We start from the raw sequence: 16660 nt of genomic DNA, 5'->3' as shown, positions 1-16660 counted from the left end.
TCTATATGGCCTAAGACATGTGGACACCCCTCTAAATAACTCAGTTCAGATATTTTCATTGAAGGGTTCTGGTAATGCTACAGCATATTTGGAAATTTTAGACACCTGTGATCTTCCAACTTTGTGGGCAACAGTTTTGGGACAGCCTGTTCTGTGCCCTGTCCACAAAGCCAGTATTATAAATACATGATGTGACCAGTTGGGTGTGGCGGACCTCAAGTAGCCTATACAGAGCCCTAACCTCAACCCTGCTAAACTTCTTTGGAACATCAATTGCAAGCCAAGTCTTCTCATCCAACACCAGTACCTGACCTCACAAATGTTCTTTTGTCTGAATAGACACAAGATCACACAGATATGCTCCAAATCTTATGGAAAGTCTTCCCAGGAGAGTGGAGGATGTTAAAGCAGCAAAGAAGGGGACCAGCTCCTTATTAGTGCCCATGATTTTGGAATGGGATGTCCAACAAGCTCATATATCACACCTCTCTATATGGCCTAATATATGTGGACACCCCTCTAAATAACTCAGTTCAGATATTTTCATTGAAGGGTTCTGGTAATGCTACAGCATATTTGGAAATTTTAGACACTTTGGAAATTTTAGGCCCATGATTTTGGAGTGGGATGTCCAACAAGCTCATATAGTTGTAATGGTCACGTGTCTATGGGTCAGTGAATCACTAAGTATTGAAGCTAGTATAAAGATGACCTTCAAAAAACCATTCAGCTATGACAATTCCAGTCTGAACCATATTACAAGTTCTCTTTAAAAGCTTCAAGAAAGCTAAATGGCTAAAGAAGCTAACTTTTGTAAGTGCTTGCTGTATCTGATTGTATACCAAAAGACAAAGGACCCTTCATTCATATGCAGTCTCTAGAAAACTGGTCTTGGTTCTCCACTCATCAAGACAATAGCAATTCTGTCTATAAGAAAGTTTTCTTTCCTTCTCTTTCTCACTTGTAAAGGCAAAATACTAAACAATTCCCACGAGGCCTTGGTTGCACAGCTCATGCATTTTAGAGTCAACATGCAATATTGGGCATACAGGTTTCAATGCAATAATTATCACGGTTCTTTTAGCCGGTTACAGAATTACTTTGCCGTGTTTCTGCCAGAAAGTGTGGCAAACCTTCAACCTCAATGTCACCCAAGAACCAGCATTTGAAAACGCTATCCTTTGGAATACTTCTGATCACTCCATGGTGATCAGTGCAGGGGTCAGCAACTAAAGGTACTAAAGCACACAAAACCATTTTCTGTGGCACTTGGAATGATCCATTGTCACATGTCTACAAAATTATTAAACATTTCTAATTGTAGTCAAGACCGTGAAATATTATCTAGCTGGTAGAGTATTGTGTTTACCAAACAAATTCTTAAGTTTGAAAAAGGTGGTTTGCATTACCTTTTGCATTTGGATCCACCTATATCAGTGATGGCGAACCTTGGCACCCCAGATGTTTTGGAACTACATTCCCATGATGCTTGTGCACTCTGCAGTGTAGTTGAGCATCATGGGAATTGTAGTTCCAAAACATCTGGGGTGCCAAGGTTCGCTGTCACTGACCTATATGTACCAAAATATATTTAGGCCTGAAGACAGTGTTATAAATCCATCACAAAGCCAATTTACAACAGATTATTCAGAAGTGTGTGTGCAGGTAACATCCTACAGGCCAGACTGAGCATACCGAAGCCATGAAAGACAGGGACATGGACCACAATGAAATTGCAAGGCCTCATTTATTCATTTATGCATCCTATAAGGGCTGGAAATTGGATTCCTGTGACCAGAATCAGTGTATTCTTACAGCTGGAATTTTAGGTGGTTGGGGGACGGCTGTGGCCAAGAAACCTGTACAAAGTAATGACAGGCTGAGAGCAACCATAGCTGTCCACCGCTGTTTGGATGCATCCAAAAGTCTAGCAATTACCTGCTGTTAAAGACAAATGACCAACCCTGGATGAAGGCAGATTCTTGCCTCAGGAATCCACTGTCTGGACTTTCCAGGATGTGTGAGTGAGGCCTAAGTCCAGTTTGTCGTTCAGTACACATTAACTGTAAATATGAACATGTTTTATGTGTGCCCCTGTTAATATAATACATTTTAACCTGCCATTATCAGTGCAAAATTTTAAAATGTACTACGCGGCTATGGTGTGCCATTGTTCACCATCTAATGACTTGTAAATCAACACCTAATGTGGAAAAGGTTGCCAATCCCTGGTCTAGCAGATAAGCAGTGCTGGATGTGCATTACACTTAAGGGTTTAAGTATAAAACATTTGTTGTTTGGATGTGACAAACATCTGTACAATTAGAATGAAAATTGCTGTACTTCCCCTAATATGTGTAGTTCCTATACCTTCAGTGCCCTCTAGTGGAGACAATACATTTTTTAACTGATTAAACTATTTCTGCAAAAAAAAAGGCCTTGTGGCCACTAGGTAGCGCTGACGATAAAGGAACCACACATATTGGAGGCAATGCGGCAATTGTTTATCCTGATTGTGCAGATGTTTGGCATATCCATTTTATACATAGACCTTTTAATGTGGGAAAGGTTGCCAACCCTTGTTCTAGCAGAAGAGCAGCGCTGGATGTGCATTACATCCCACACCTGCTGGTGCTCAGTTTGGGAAATGAGACCCCGGGAGGCTCCGTTAATTAGAACGCTAGACTTTCACAGTCAGACCAAGGACCTGTGGGAGCCTCACTCTGTTGATCGCAGCAGAATCTGTTTAACGTAGGTCTATATTTTAGTAAAGAATAAATAATTGTGAGGTTTTTTTTCATAAGTTTATTTTCTTGCTCATGTTAAATAGTGCTGCTTTGAGACAGTCTTGTGTATGTTGCACTCTCCTATTAAAAATAAAGAAATTAAATGGTTTATTTGCCTCCCATTGTCTTTTTTTTTAACAGTAATAGATATCAACATTGCACATTGATTTTTATCTTCCCAAAGTAAGGCCTGGTTCACTCCTGTGCGTTTTTTAGTGCTTTTCTCAAAAACGCATCTGTAACGGAACTGCCGACCCACACTGTGCTTGTGGACTTCCGTCAGTATGCCACTTCTTTGCAGTCATGAACATATATACCAGATTTTCCCAGCCGCCCCCATACAAAGCTAGCCAACAACTTAGCTTGTACTGGAATCACTCTTTATTGAACAACCACACAGAATTTATATACAGCATGGACCTCCCCCCTCCTGATCATATTACCACACACAGGTCAGGGGTTGCCTGATTACATTATCATATGCAGATGAAATTGTATGCAGAAACAGAATTAACCTGAACTAATTATCTAGCCATCTGGACAGAACAATGTGGGCACATTAACATTTAACAATGGGACAGGCAGACTTAACAAAATCCACATTCCACCTCAAAACAGACAATAGCACAAGACTGCCAATGACAGTCTGTCCGTTTCCTACATTGAAGTAAATGGAATGCACATCTACGTATTGCTATAATTATTTAGGAGTAAGACTTCATGGCAACTGGCTGTAGGTCTCACAGTGTAAAGTGGAATTAAATCTTCATATTCCTTGAGATATATTGCTGACAAATATTACTGTCCCACGTGAAGCTATCAAAACCATTAGGTATCTGGCTTTCACTCCCAGTGACAGTGAGTGCCACCACAGCATCTAACATTGTTTCCTATGGGACACATTCACATCTATGCTTTTTTTTTTTCCTATGCTTTTTTCAGCGGCTGCGTTTTTGGAAAGGGTTAGGGATTCTTTTAAAAGCAAAACGGTGCATATTTGGTTTAATAGACTGCAATGAAGAGGCTGCAGAATAGCATGTAGTGCGTTTTTTAGTGCTTTTTGCAGAAACGCACTACAGTCCATTTAATATGGTTTCCTATGGGACACATTCACATCTAAGCTTTTTTTTAGCTGCTGCGTTTTTAGAAAGAGTCAGGGACTTTTTTGAATGCAAAACTGTGTGTTTTTGGTTCAATAGATTTTAATGGAGAAGCTGTAGAAAAGCATGTAGTGCGCTTTTTGCCACGTTTTGCGTTTTTTTATCCACTTCCCGCCTGCCATATAGTAGAATGACGGCCGGAAAGAGGTTAAGTTATCCTGACTGGACGTCATATGACGTCCAGCAGGATAAGCCGCGAGGGTGAGCAGAGCGGCGATCGGTGGTGCGGTGTGTCACTCTGATACACCGCATCTCCGATCCCGGTAAAGAGCCTATGACGTAGGCTCTTTACAATGATGAGACCAGCTGTGACCAATCACAGCTGGTCTCATCATAACCAGGAAGTGCCGTTTATTGGCTTTCCTCCAGGCGCGAGTAGAGGAGAGCCGATCGGGGGCTCTTCTGACAGGGGTTGGTCTGCACAGATAATCAATGCACTGATTATCTGTGCAGACCCATCAGGGATACCCACTAGAGCCCATCAGGGATGCCCACTAGAGCCCCCCTGGGATGCCAATCAGTGCTAATTAAAGATGCCAATCAGTGCCTATTAGGGATTCCAATCAGTGCCCATTAGTAATGCCTGTCAGTGTCTCATCATTGCTGCCTATTGGTGCCATCTATCAGTGCCACCCATTATTGCGCATCAGTGCTGCCTATCAGGGCCACCAACAGTGTCCATTAGTGCTGCCTATGAGTGCGCATCAATGTTGCATATCAGTGCCCCATTCCGTGCTGCATATCAGTGCCCATCAGTGTTACATATTAGTGCCTCATCATCAGTGCCCATCACTGCCACCTCATCAGTGACTATCAGTGCCACCTCATCAGTGACTATCAGTGCCACCTCATCAGTGCAGGCTCGTCCGTGCAGGAGAAAACTTACTTATTTACAAAATTTTTACCATAAACAAAGAAAACCTTTTATTTTTTAAAAAATTTTCTTACTTTTTTTTATTTGTTTAGCAAAAAAGAAAAAACCTAGAGGTGATCAAATACCACCAAAAGAAAGCTCTATTTGTGGGGAAAAAAAGATAAAAAATGTTGTTTGGGTACAGCGTTGCACGACCACGCAATTAGCATTTAAAGCGTGACAGCGCTAAAAGCTGAAATTGGCCTGGGCAGGAAGGGGGTGAAAGTGCCCAGTATTGAAGTGGTTAATGTGCCCAACAACAAGATGACCCCAAAAAAAAGCATAAAAAATGCAAAACGCAGACACTGCAAACTGCAAAGGTGTGACCCAACCCAATCATACGCATTTTTAAGATGTCATTATTATTTGAAAAGTATGTTAACCACTTGCCGACCAGCCGCCTCAGTTTTGCTGCAGCAGGTCGGCTCTATTACGCGAAGCGACGTTCCTGTACGTCGCTTTGTGTAATAGACAGCGGGGGGCCCGCACGTGCCGATTGGCCAGAGGGGGAGCCAATCAGCGGGTCCAGCGGACGCAATGTCTGCCAGCCACCCGTAATCACTCCCCATGGAGACAGAAAGGCTGTCTGTAAACAAGGCAGACCGCCGTTATGTCACAGATGAAACACAGGGATCCTGTGTTCCTCCTATTTAGGAACACGGTCTTTGCGTTCATCTATTGAGGACATCCCCCACACAGTTAGAAAGCACTCTCTAAGGACACACATAACCCTGTGATCACCCCTGGTGTTAACCCCTTCCCTGCTTGTCATTAGTACACTAACAGTGCATTTTTTTTTTAGCACTGATTACTGTAGTAGTGTCCCCTCAAAAGTGACAGTTATATGTCCGATCTGTCCGCCGCAATGTCGCAGTCTCGCTAAAAATCGCTGATCGCCTCCATTACTAGTAAAATAAATAAATAAAAATGCCATAAATCTTTCCCCTAGTTTGTAGGTGCGTTAACTTTTGCCCAAACCAATCAATATACGCTTATTGGGATTTTCTTTACCAGAATAATGTAGCAGAATATACAGTATATTGGCTTAAATTGATGAAAACATTTGATTTTAATTTATTTTTATTTTCGTTCATTGACTGGCACAGCTCCTGATCTTCTTAATCATTGGTTATACTGCCCCCTACAGGAGTAGGACACTGGGCAGAAAAAAGTCTGGCTACGCCTATGGGCAGTCCCAGGGGGTATACTCTCTCTTCTATAGGTACTCAGTTTTTCTCTGCCTAGTCAGGAGTAAGGACCTATTTCCTTTCTGGCATCTCTGGTCCTGGCAATTTTTTATTTTTAGATAGATTTTTCTCCTGGTTGTTTTCCTGCAAGATCTACAATCAACTGCTGGACTGGGTGACGGGCTGGAAAATCTAGATCCAGTGGTCATTTCAGTCTGGCCAGCGAGCGCACGCAGACCTCAGCTCCACGCTAGGTCAGCCGTGACATAGCCCCACCGGACGGGAGCTGGCCTGGAGTTAAACCCCGTTCGAGGTCGCATATGACTGGGTCTTGGCCTGCGTCACAGCGTTCCTCCTGGCAGACAGCCCCCCCATTTTGATGGAGAAAAGGTTCTGTCTGGAGCGGTGCCCGCCTGGTTCCTGGTATGGTAAGTAACTGCCCCCCCTCTCCCCCTGAAGTGTTTTGGAGTGTACGTGGGCCCCTCCTTGGGACGTCCCACCCATCCCGTTAGGCAGGGCGATGGGGGCAGGGGGGTGTACTGCCGGGGACTGGGCGATTGGCTTTGGGGGGGCTGTACCTGGTGGGGGCTCCTACCAGGTGCCCCCCTTTCTGTCTGTCCTGTTTTCTGAGGCCTAGGGATCCCTCCTGGGTCCCTGGGAGCCTTGTGGTACCACACAGGACCGCCATCTTGCTGTAGCCTGTGTGCTCAATGCACAGCGGCCATGTTAATGTAGTCTTGTGGCCATTTTGCAATGGTTTGCCAATTGAAAATAGCGGCGGCCATGAAACTGGAGCCCTATGGGTGGCGATTTCAGCAGTGGGATCCCCTCCCCATCCCCTGCTGCTGACTTCTGGAGCTTTTCACTTCCTGATCTCCGCACGTTGAGTGCAGATTATCCTGGTGGGTGCAGGTGTCTGTTCCTGCTGAGTGGTCAGTCTGGTGGGGTCTTCTCCTTCTCTGCTGAGGATCAATTAAGTGCTCTGTTACCAGCCACCCTGCATAAGGTGCAAGAGCAGCAATGAAGGCCTTTATTACAGGAAGCTCCTGCACAGAGGTAAAGTTTCACACTGGATAACTGAATAGATCTGCAAAAATTACACAAAGCACACCAAGATTCCAGTATATTTAAACAATACTTAACTATCCTAGAGTTAGGCTTTAAGGCTTGAGTCACATGTTCCTGACAAAATGTTTTTTAATCTTTCATACAGATAAGGTAAAGATTCTCAGCAATCAGACAACGAAAACAAAACGTGACAGGTCTTAAAACTTCACTCTGTAAGGGGGTGTTGGTACCATTTCCAATTTGGCCACCAGGTGGTGCCCTCCACGTAGATGAATAGTGGGTTACGTTAGGGAGAGGGAGGCGTTTGGGCCCCTATGGTACTTGGTGGGGCTGTTTCTTCTGGGAGATGTAGTGCTCCCAATGATTGATCCCAGGACCCCAAGAAGACCTGGTGCCTTGGATAGGGGGGAGTTAGGGACAAGACATAGAGAGTCCTAACTGTGGAAGTACAGACGACAACTTCCTGAATTGGTGAGAATTTGTGAAAGTAAAGCTTTGAAAATGTATTGGACTTGCCTCTTCTTGCTACTAATGGCCTTGCCTTGGAACCGGCACCTGGTTTAGCTGGAATAAACACAGGGTGAGATGTCGGGCTTGGTAACGTACATGTGGTGTTGAATTGTACGCTGTAATTGCTCCCTCTGGGAGCTGAGACTTACATTTAACGGGACGCTAGGGCAAAAGGCCAGTTAGTGGTAACCAGGAATGAATGTTTATGCCCACGTTCTATTGGCCTTGCCTGCAACACTATCGAAGTTTACATTTCGCAAATATTATGGAACTAAGGAATTTTTAGGTGCATAAAGAGGCATTCAATATCACAACTTTTGTTAAAGAATTAAAACATTACAATTTTATTGATGCATCACAAAAAAACAAAAATCAATGCTACGCATATCGTGGTCTCTTTTATGTCGTAATTTCATAGCGGTGAAGATGAGGTTATTCCCAACATGTTTTGCCCAAATAGGCTTCTTCAGGGGATTGTTGCCAATCAAAGTTCAAACTATTGGCGCTTTTCCACTGCATGGAACCGAACGGTTCAGCTCGCTTTTGTGCTTTTCCACTGCTGGTACCGCATGGTACGGTGTAGGAACGGTTCGGTACGGTACGGCGGCGCTTTTCCACTGCATGGAACCAAACGGTACGGCTCTCTAAACAGTACCACCTCGATTGTGGTTCCAAGAGGTACCATACCGGTACCATATCCCACAATCCTTTACATGCAGTCACTACTAGCCACTGATTGGTCAGAGAATCGTTGTTATCCCACCCACTTAACTTTAGTACTACTTTAGTGGAAAAGCAAACCATACCAAACCGTACCGAACCGTTCCAACACCGTACCATGCGGTACCAGCAGTGGAAAAGCAAACCGGGCCAAGCAGGGCCCAGTAGAGCCGAGCCGGTACTTGCAGTGGTACTTGCAGTGCCATTAGTGAAAAGTATACAGCAATGAATAAGCGAACCGGATTCGTGAAACGCGTCTGCTGTTTGAGGCATCTGTTTGTTCATTGTGCTGTCATGTTTTTGGAGAAATAAAGACTCTTTATCAGCTGACACTGGAGTGCTGTCAAACCATTTCCTATAATATTGAAAAGTATACAAACCAGAAAATAGTAATAAATATCAGTACCTTAACCACTTTAGCCCCGGAGAATTTGGCTGCTCAAAGACCAGGGCCTATTTTGCGATTCGGCACTGCGTGACTATAACAGACAATTGCGCGGTCGTGCGACGCTGTACCCAAACGAATTTGAGTTTTTTTTTTCCCCACAAACAGAGCTTTCTTTTGGTGGTATTTGATCACCTGTGCGATTTTTATTTTTTGCGCTATAAACAAAAAAAGAGCGACAATTTTGAAAAAATAATATTCACATTTTTTTATATGAAATTCTCAAAAAAAAATGTAAAAATCTAATTTTTTTTTAACATTTTAGGCCAATTTGTTTTCTGCTACATATTTTTGGTTAAAAAAAATTGCAATAAGCGCATTTTGATTGGTTTGCGCAAAAGTTATTGCGTTTACTAACTGCGGGAAAGATTTATGTCATTTTTATTGTTTTTTTTTACTAGTAATGGCGGCGATATGTGATTTTTTGCGGGACTGCGACATTGCGGAGGACAGATCGGACCCCTAACTGACATTTTTGACACCTTTGGGGGGACCAGTCACATTACTACAGTAATCAGTGCTAAAAATATGCACTTACGGTAATAATGACACTGGCAGGGAAGGGGTTAACACTGTGGGTGATCAAGGGGTTAAATGTGTACCTAGGGGTGCGTTTATAACTTTGGGGGGGTGTGGCTTGTGAAATGATCACAGAGCTCCTGTGCTCCTATATAGAAGAATCACAGGAGCTCTATGATCATTTCCGGGAGAAGAATGGTCAGCTGTGTTTACAACAGCTGATCGTTCTTCTCTGTCAGCAGGGAACAATCGTGGGTGTCAGACGGCAATCGGAGCCGCCTGCCCGCTGCATCGCCTTCCCCGCCGGCTCGCCCCCTAGCTGCTTGCACGCAGCCGACGTATACATATGGTAGTATAACTGCAATGGGCGGTTGTAAAGTGGTTAACTACAATGAAGAAGAGTGTCATTCCTTTTGGTGACCCCGCTTTTGGAGATCTATTCCTATTTCCTGCCCCTGTAACACCGATACAAGAAGGTGTGCCTGATGCAGAAATGAAAACACATCTTCGCCTTCCTCTAATGTTATACTTTGTATCACAGAATGAGAGCATTCCACACACACTGACAATGTTACAATTTCCTCTTTGACATCCCGCTCCATACAGTGACCTCATTCTGTACAATACGACCCCTCCTGCAACCCGTTTTGGCTTCACTGTCTTGTACTGCGCATGCTCCTCCATACAGTATGGCCGCCTAGAGTGTCTATTGATGCCGTACGGCGCGATAGTTTGCGGCAGCAGTGTGAGGATTCCGGCCGTAAAGTGACATCTTGATGCCCGGCATCCACTGTTGGGCTGAGTGATCAACTCTGAATACCACAGCAATGGATCCAAACATGATCATCCAGGCCCTGCAGGGGACCATAGACCCAAAGATGAGGCTGGTGGCCGAGAAAAAGCTCAACCAGGTAGGGGCACCTACAGGGCTCCTGGGGTAATACTGTTAATACATGGGGTGCAAAATAAAAAAATAAACAAAAAACGGTAACGGGGGCAGCCCAATTCATGGGCCGGGACAAGGTAAATTACCCTGGACAGGCTCCTACTTGCCAGGATTGTCCCGGCAAAAACGGGACAGTTGGCAGGTATATATCTGTGAAAATAACCAGATAAAGCTTGGGACTTCTTTAAACCAAAACGACCAAATTGCCAGATAATATCAATCAATATTTTGTGGGTAACAAGGAACCCCAGAGGGATAAATGGACCCAGCTAAGGAAGAATCGCAGAAGGGGTCTCTGATAAGGAGTCAGAATTCTCAAACAGGTTTTACCCCATTATAGATTATACTGACAACATGCACTTCAGATGAAGACCTCCAGAGGGCGCCCAACCATTAGTAAGTCTGCTCCAGCATCAGAAAACTATCTAAAAGAAAATCAAAAGTTGGTATTACTCTGGAGTAATTATTAACCACTTCTAGACGGGAAGGATTTGCCCCCTCAATGACCAGGCCATTTTTTGCGATACGAAACTGCATTACTTTAACGGACAATTGCACTATTGTGCGACGCTGCCTTTTAATAAAATTGATGCTATAAACCAAAAAGTTTTGAAAAAAAAAACAATATTTTTTACTTTCTGCTATAAAAAAAAAACATCCAATAAAAAAATGTAAAAAATCTAATTTCGTCATCATTTTATGTCAATATGTTTTCTGCTACATGTTTTTGGTAAAAAAAAAAAAAAAAAAAAAATCCCAATAAGCGTATATTGATTGGTTTGCGCAAAATTTTTTAGCGTCTACAAACTATGAGATATGTTTATGGAATTTTAATTTTATTTTTTTTACTAGTAATCGCGGCCATCAGCAACTTATAGCGGGACTTTGATATTGCGGTGGACAAATCGGACACCTGACACTTTTTTGGGGACCAGTGACACTAATACAGTGATCAGTGCTAAAAATATGCACTGGCTGGGAAGGGGTGATCAAAGGGTTAAATGTGTGCCTAGCTGGTGTTTCAGTGTAGTGTAGTGGGGTGGGGGGTGCTTTTACTAGTGGAAGGCATGGATCAGTGTTCCTGCTTTGCAAGAACACAGGATCCATGCCTTCTGTTCATACATAATAATACACATCTATAATATATATATATATATATATATATATATATATATATATATATATACACACATATACTTACAGTCAGGTCCATAAATATTGGGGCATCAACACAATTCTAATATTTTTGGCTCTATACACCACCACAATGGATTTGAAATGAAACAAACAAGATGTGCTTTAACTGCAGACTTTCAGCTTTAATTTGAGGGTATTTACATCCAAATCAGATGAACGGTGTAGGAATTACAAGTTTGTATATGTGCCTCCCACTTTTTAAGGGACCAAAAGTAATGGGACAATTGGCTGCTCAGCTGTTCCATAGCCGGGTGTGTGTTATTCCCTCATTATCCCATTTACAAGGAGCAGATAAAAGGTCCAGAGTTCATTTCAAGTGTGCTATTTGCATTTGGAATCTGTTGCTGTCAACTCTCAATATGAGATCCAAAGAGCTGTCACTATCAGTGAAGCAAACCATCATTAGGCTGAAAAAACAAAACAAACCCATCACAGAGATAGCAAAAACATTAGGTGTAGCCAAATCAACCGTTTGGAACATCCTTAAAAAGAAAGAACGCACCGGTGAGCTCAGCAACACCAAAAGGTCCGGAAGACCACGGAAAACAACTGTGGTGGATGACTGAAGGATTATTCCTGGTGAAGAAAACACCCTTCACAACAGTTGGCCAGATCAAGATCACTCTCCAGGAGGTAGGTGTATGTGTGTCAAAGTCAACAATCAAGAGAGGACTTCACCAGAGTGAATACAGAGGGTTCACCACAAGATGTAAACCATTGGTGAGCCTCAAAAACAGAAAGGCCAGATTAGAGTTTGCCAAACAACATTTAAAAAAGCCTTCACAGTTCTGGAACAACATTCTATGGACAGATGAGACCAAGATCAACTTGTACCAGAGTGATGGGAAGAGAAGAGTATGGAGAAGGAAAGGAACTGCTCATGATCCAAAGCATACCACCTCATCAGTGAAGCATGGTGGTGGTAGTGTCATGGCGTGGGCATGTATGGCTGCCAATGGAACTGGTTCTCTTGTATTTATTGATGTGACTGCTGACAAAAGCAGCAGGATAAATTCTGAAGTGTTTCGGGCAATATTATCTGCTCATATTCAGCCAAATGCTTCAGAACTCATTGGACGGCGTTTCACAGTGCAGATGGACAATGACCCGAAGCATACTGCGAAAGCAACCAAAGAGTTTAAGGGAAAGAAGTGGAATGTTATGCAATGGCCAAGTCAATCCCCTGACCTGAATCCGATTGGGCATGCATTTCACTTGCTGAAGACAAAACTGAAGGGAAAATGCCCCAAGAACAAGCAGGAACTGAAGACAGTTGCAGTAGAGGCCTGGCAGAGCATCACCAGGGATGAAACCCAGCGTCTGGTGATGTCTATGCGTTCCAGACTTCAGGATGTAAAGGATTTGCAACCAAGTATTAAAAAGTGAAAGTTTGATTTATGATGGTTAATCTGTCCCATTACTTTTGGTCCCTTAAAAAGTGTGAGGCACATATACAAACTGTTGTAATTCCTACACCGTTCACCTGATTTGGATTTAAATACCCTCAAATTAAAGCTGAAAGTCTGCAGTTAAAGCACATCTTGTTTGTTTCATTTCAAATCCATTGTGGTGGTGTATAGAGCCAAAAAGATTAGAATTGTGTTGATGTCCCAGTATTTATGGACCTGACTGTAATAACATTCTCATTTACAGCAATAACGTCCTCATAGAAAATAATAAACAATTTAATATGTGCTGATATGTTACTACTCATTCTGCACCACCATGGTCTAATAATACAATCTAATATGATATAAAAACATAACACTATGATAATCACATTCCCGGTACACTGGCCCCATGTGACGCATTAGTGTGATCCCCTAACGTTTGTGGAGTGTGTTTTTTAATCACACAGTAGCGACAGCAGCCTTTACTGATCACAGAATGTAAATTAAATCAATTTCGCCCTGTTTATAGCCCCAAATATGCTCCCTCTTACCTGCAATGAAATAAAGCATGACCTTCAGTCTGATAGACAAGATACCAACTGCTATTCTGTTCCCACCAGAAACAAAGGACTGTCTTTTTGGTTCCCCCTGCTATTTTAGCAGTTTCCATTAAAATGTGCTCTCCGTCGTTCAGGCTTTTAACCCTATGCCGCCATCTACTGGTGATTTAATAGAAATGCCACGAGTTTTACTCTCTATGAACAGAACTATAATCCTGGACTGCTGGAGCTGGAAATGTGATACTTGTTAGTTTGTTTTTTGTATAGGGTACCTGATTTTTTTGCATCCCTTACACAGACACAGCTACATGGTTTGTAGAGATGAATGGAGGAGCTTAATTTGACTCTTTAGGATGCTAAGGGACATCATCAGAGTTTTGTATGCCCACCTAAGTACTTACCCCTCCTGCCCAATAGATTACATTGCAGACACTGCCCAGTGCCATCTTAAGAGTATTAATGGGCCCCGGGAAATGCAGTGCACTGGGGCCCCGCCTATACAATCACCCACAAGAATAAAAATGCAAATTATGGATAAGGAGATATTTATTGGTATAGTAGTGCCAGGCTAATGACAGCTTCCCAGTTTGGTGGCTGGGTCCTGTGAACACACACATGTGGGATGGGAGTCAGACTCAACTGTCCTGTGTGTGCCTGTTCCCGTGGAGGTGGACAGGCATTCCTGCAGTTGTGGGCTCCCCCTCCATGGCCCAAGTGGCCTGACAGCAGCACAGGGCCGACAGGCGCTTGCCACCTGCCAAGTTCGGTGGGAGGATGCACACGGGAATCAGGACTAATACTTGGCTGGGGCTGGGGCTGGGTAACTGGGTAGGTGGGCCCCCCCCAGTGCAAGTGGGGCCCCCGGGCAACTGCACAGCGTGCCCATTCGGTAAGATGGCCCTGCCACTGCCACTAGAAGCCTTATTTTACCTTTTTAGCAGAGGGAGAGGTACCAACACAGCTCAGATAATTACTCTAGCCAACCAGACATTATTTCATTTCTCTTGAAAGGGATAAATACAGAAATAAACGAAAGGGTGTCTTTGTATACTTGCTGTGACCTAATTTATAATTGCCCAATTTTCTAGTTCGCACAATAAGTCTGCTTTTATTTTCAGAACTGGGACCTGACGGTATAAAGCACCTTGCTAATCAGAACACCTGGCTCCATACTGAATATATTACATAACAGCCATAAGGTCATCCCAAACCCGTACTCGTTATAGATCAACCCGCACCAGCTGCCAGCTTATCATGCCAAGAAGAAAGAAAGGAGAAGTATAGAGTCCAATTATTCCACAGCTCAAGACAAAAAATCTGCCCAACCAGTAAATTGGGAATGTACTTTTAATGCATAAAAAAGAAAAAATGATAATGTTGTCAATTTATATTTAGTTTGAAGTGAAGGTTTGACTTAGTGTCGGTTCACACTATGGCGACACGACTTCGGGGGCGACTTAATGAAGTTGCCGTGCACCGTGACTTCAGCGTGACTTGCACCGACTTCACATAATGGAAGTCAATGCAAGTCGCTTCGACTTTGTCCAAAAGTAGTGCAGGAACCTTTTTCTAAGTCGGAGCGACTTGAGTCCCTCTGATTAGAACGGTTCCAATTGCACAACACGGTCCGCGACTTGTCGGAACAGTGTGAACCGGCACTTAAGGAAAATAGGAGTTCTGCAAGTGATTGGATTGGCTACATTTCAATTAACCACTTCAATACCGGGCACTGTTACCCCCTTCCTGCCCAGGCCAATTGTCAGCTTTCAATAAATGACAATTGCGCGGTCATGCAACACTGTACTCAAACAAAAATGTTATCATTTTTTTTTTGAGACAGATAAAGCTTTCTTTTGGTGATGATTAAGACTGAAGATTTTGAAAAAAAAAAAAGTTTTCCTTAGTATCTGTAATAAAATTTTGTAAATAAGTAATTTTTCTCTTTCACTGTTGTGCGCTGATGAGGCTGCACTGACGGGCAGTGAAAGGCTGCACTGATCAGGTGGCACTAATGGGCACTGATGATGTGGCACTAATGTGGTGGCACAATTGGCATTGATAAGGAGGCAATGACATGCAGCACTGATGGGCACTATTAGGCATCATTAATATGCAGCACTGATAGGTGGCACTGATAGACGGCAATGATAGGTGGCGCTGATAGGCAGCACTGATGGGCAGCAATAGGCAGTACTGATTAGGAGGCACTGATGGGTACTAACAGGCAGCACTGATGGGCACTATCAGGCATCATTAATATGCAGCACTGATAGGTGGCACTGATAGACGGCAATGATAAGCGGCACTGATGGGCGGCATGATGGGCAGCAATAGGCAGTACTGATGAGGAGGCACTGATGGGCACTAACAGGTATCACTGATGGGCACTGATTGATCACGTGGTAGGGAGCCTTTCGTCGTAGGCTCTTTACCATGATCGGAGATGCTGTGTGCACCACTGATTGTCACGCTGCGCTCCCCCCGACCCTTTCTAAAGGAGCTCATATGATGTCCAGTCAGAACGATAAAGCCACCGCCTGGCTGTCAGTCCACTATAGACCGGACAGGGAAGTATTAAAGGGATGTCATAGAGGGGATTTACTAAAACTGGAGCGCGCAAAATTTGGTGCAGCTCTGCAGAGAAACCAATCAGCTTCAAGATTTTATTGTCAAAGCTTGATTGAATAAGCTGAAGTTAGAATCTGATTGGCTACAATGTACAACTGCACCAGAGTGCTCCAGTCTTAGGAAATCTCCACCGTTGAGTGTCTCTCTGCCTCACACTGAGCCCACCTCTATTCATTGCCATTTTGACCCAGAAGGAGTCACAGGAGCTGACTGCCACCCAGCTTTTGCATGGCATTCTGCAGTGAGGGAGACAAAAAGATCCTTCTCCAGACTAGAACTCCAGGACAGTGCCCTCCAGCGAGAAATCCTCCAGCAATCTTCTCCAGGTCTTCAGCCCAGCAAAAGCTGAGGCCAAAACTGCAACTCTTGTGTCACAGTAGCTGCCTCCCAGGGGTAGCAGCCCCAGGAGAACTGGAACCCTCCTAGCAGTGGAGGATCACTCGGGAAAAGCTTTCCCACATATTATCACCTTTCCCAGCCACCTTCTGGAACCCCCCCCCCAACCCTCCAGGAATTGGCCAGGGTACGAAAAATATTCAAAACTGAGTGATTGACCCTCCTGCTCTATCTTCTAGAAGCTTCTTTTAGAAATAGGCAATCAATCACCTAGCTTAATGAAACTACAAACCA

The sequence above is a fragment of the Pelophylax lessonae genome (assembly GCF_965119305.1).
Source record: "Pelophylax lessonae genome assembly, chromosome: 11".
Taxonomy (NCBI): domain Eukaryota; kingdom Metazoa; phylum Chordata; class Amphibia; order Anura; family Ranidae; genus Pelophylax; species Pelophylax lessonae.
The sequence above is the reverse complement of the archived record's forward strand: the minus strand, read 5'-3'. Positions refer to the sequence as shown.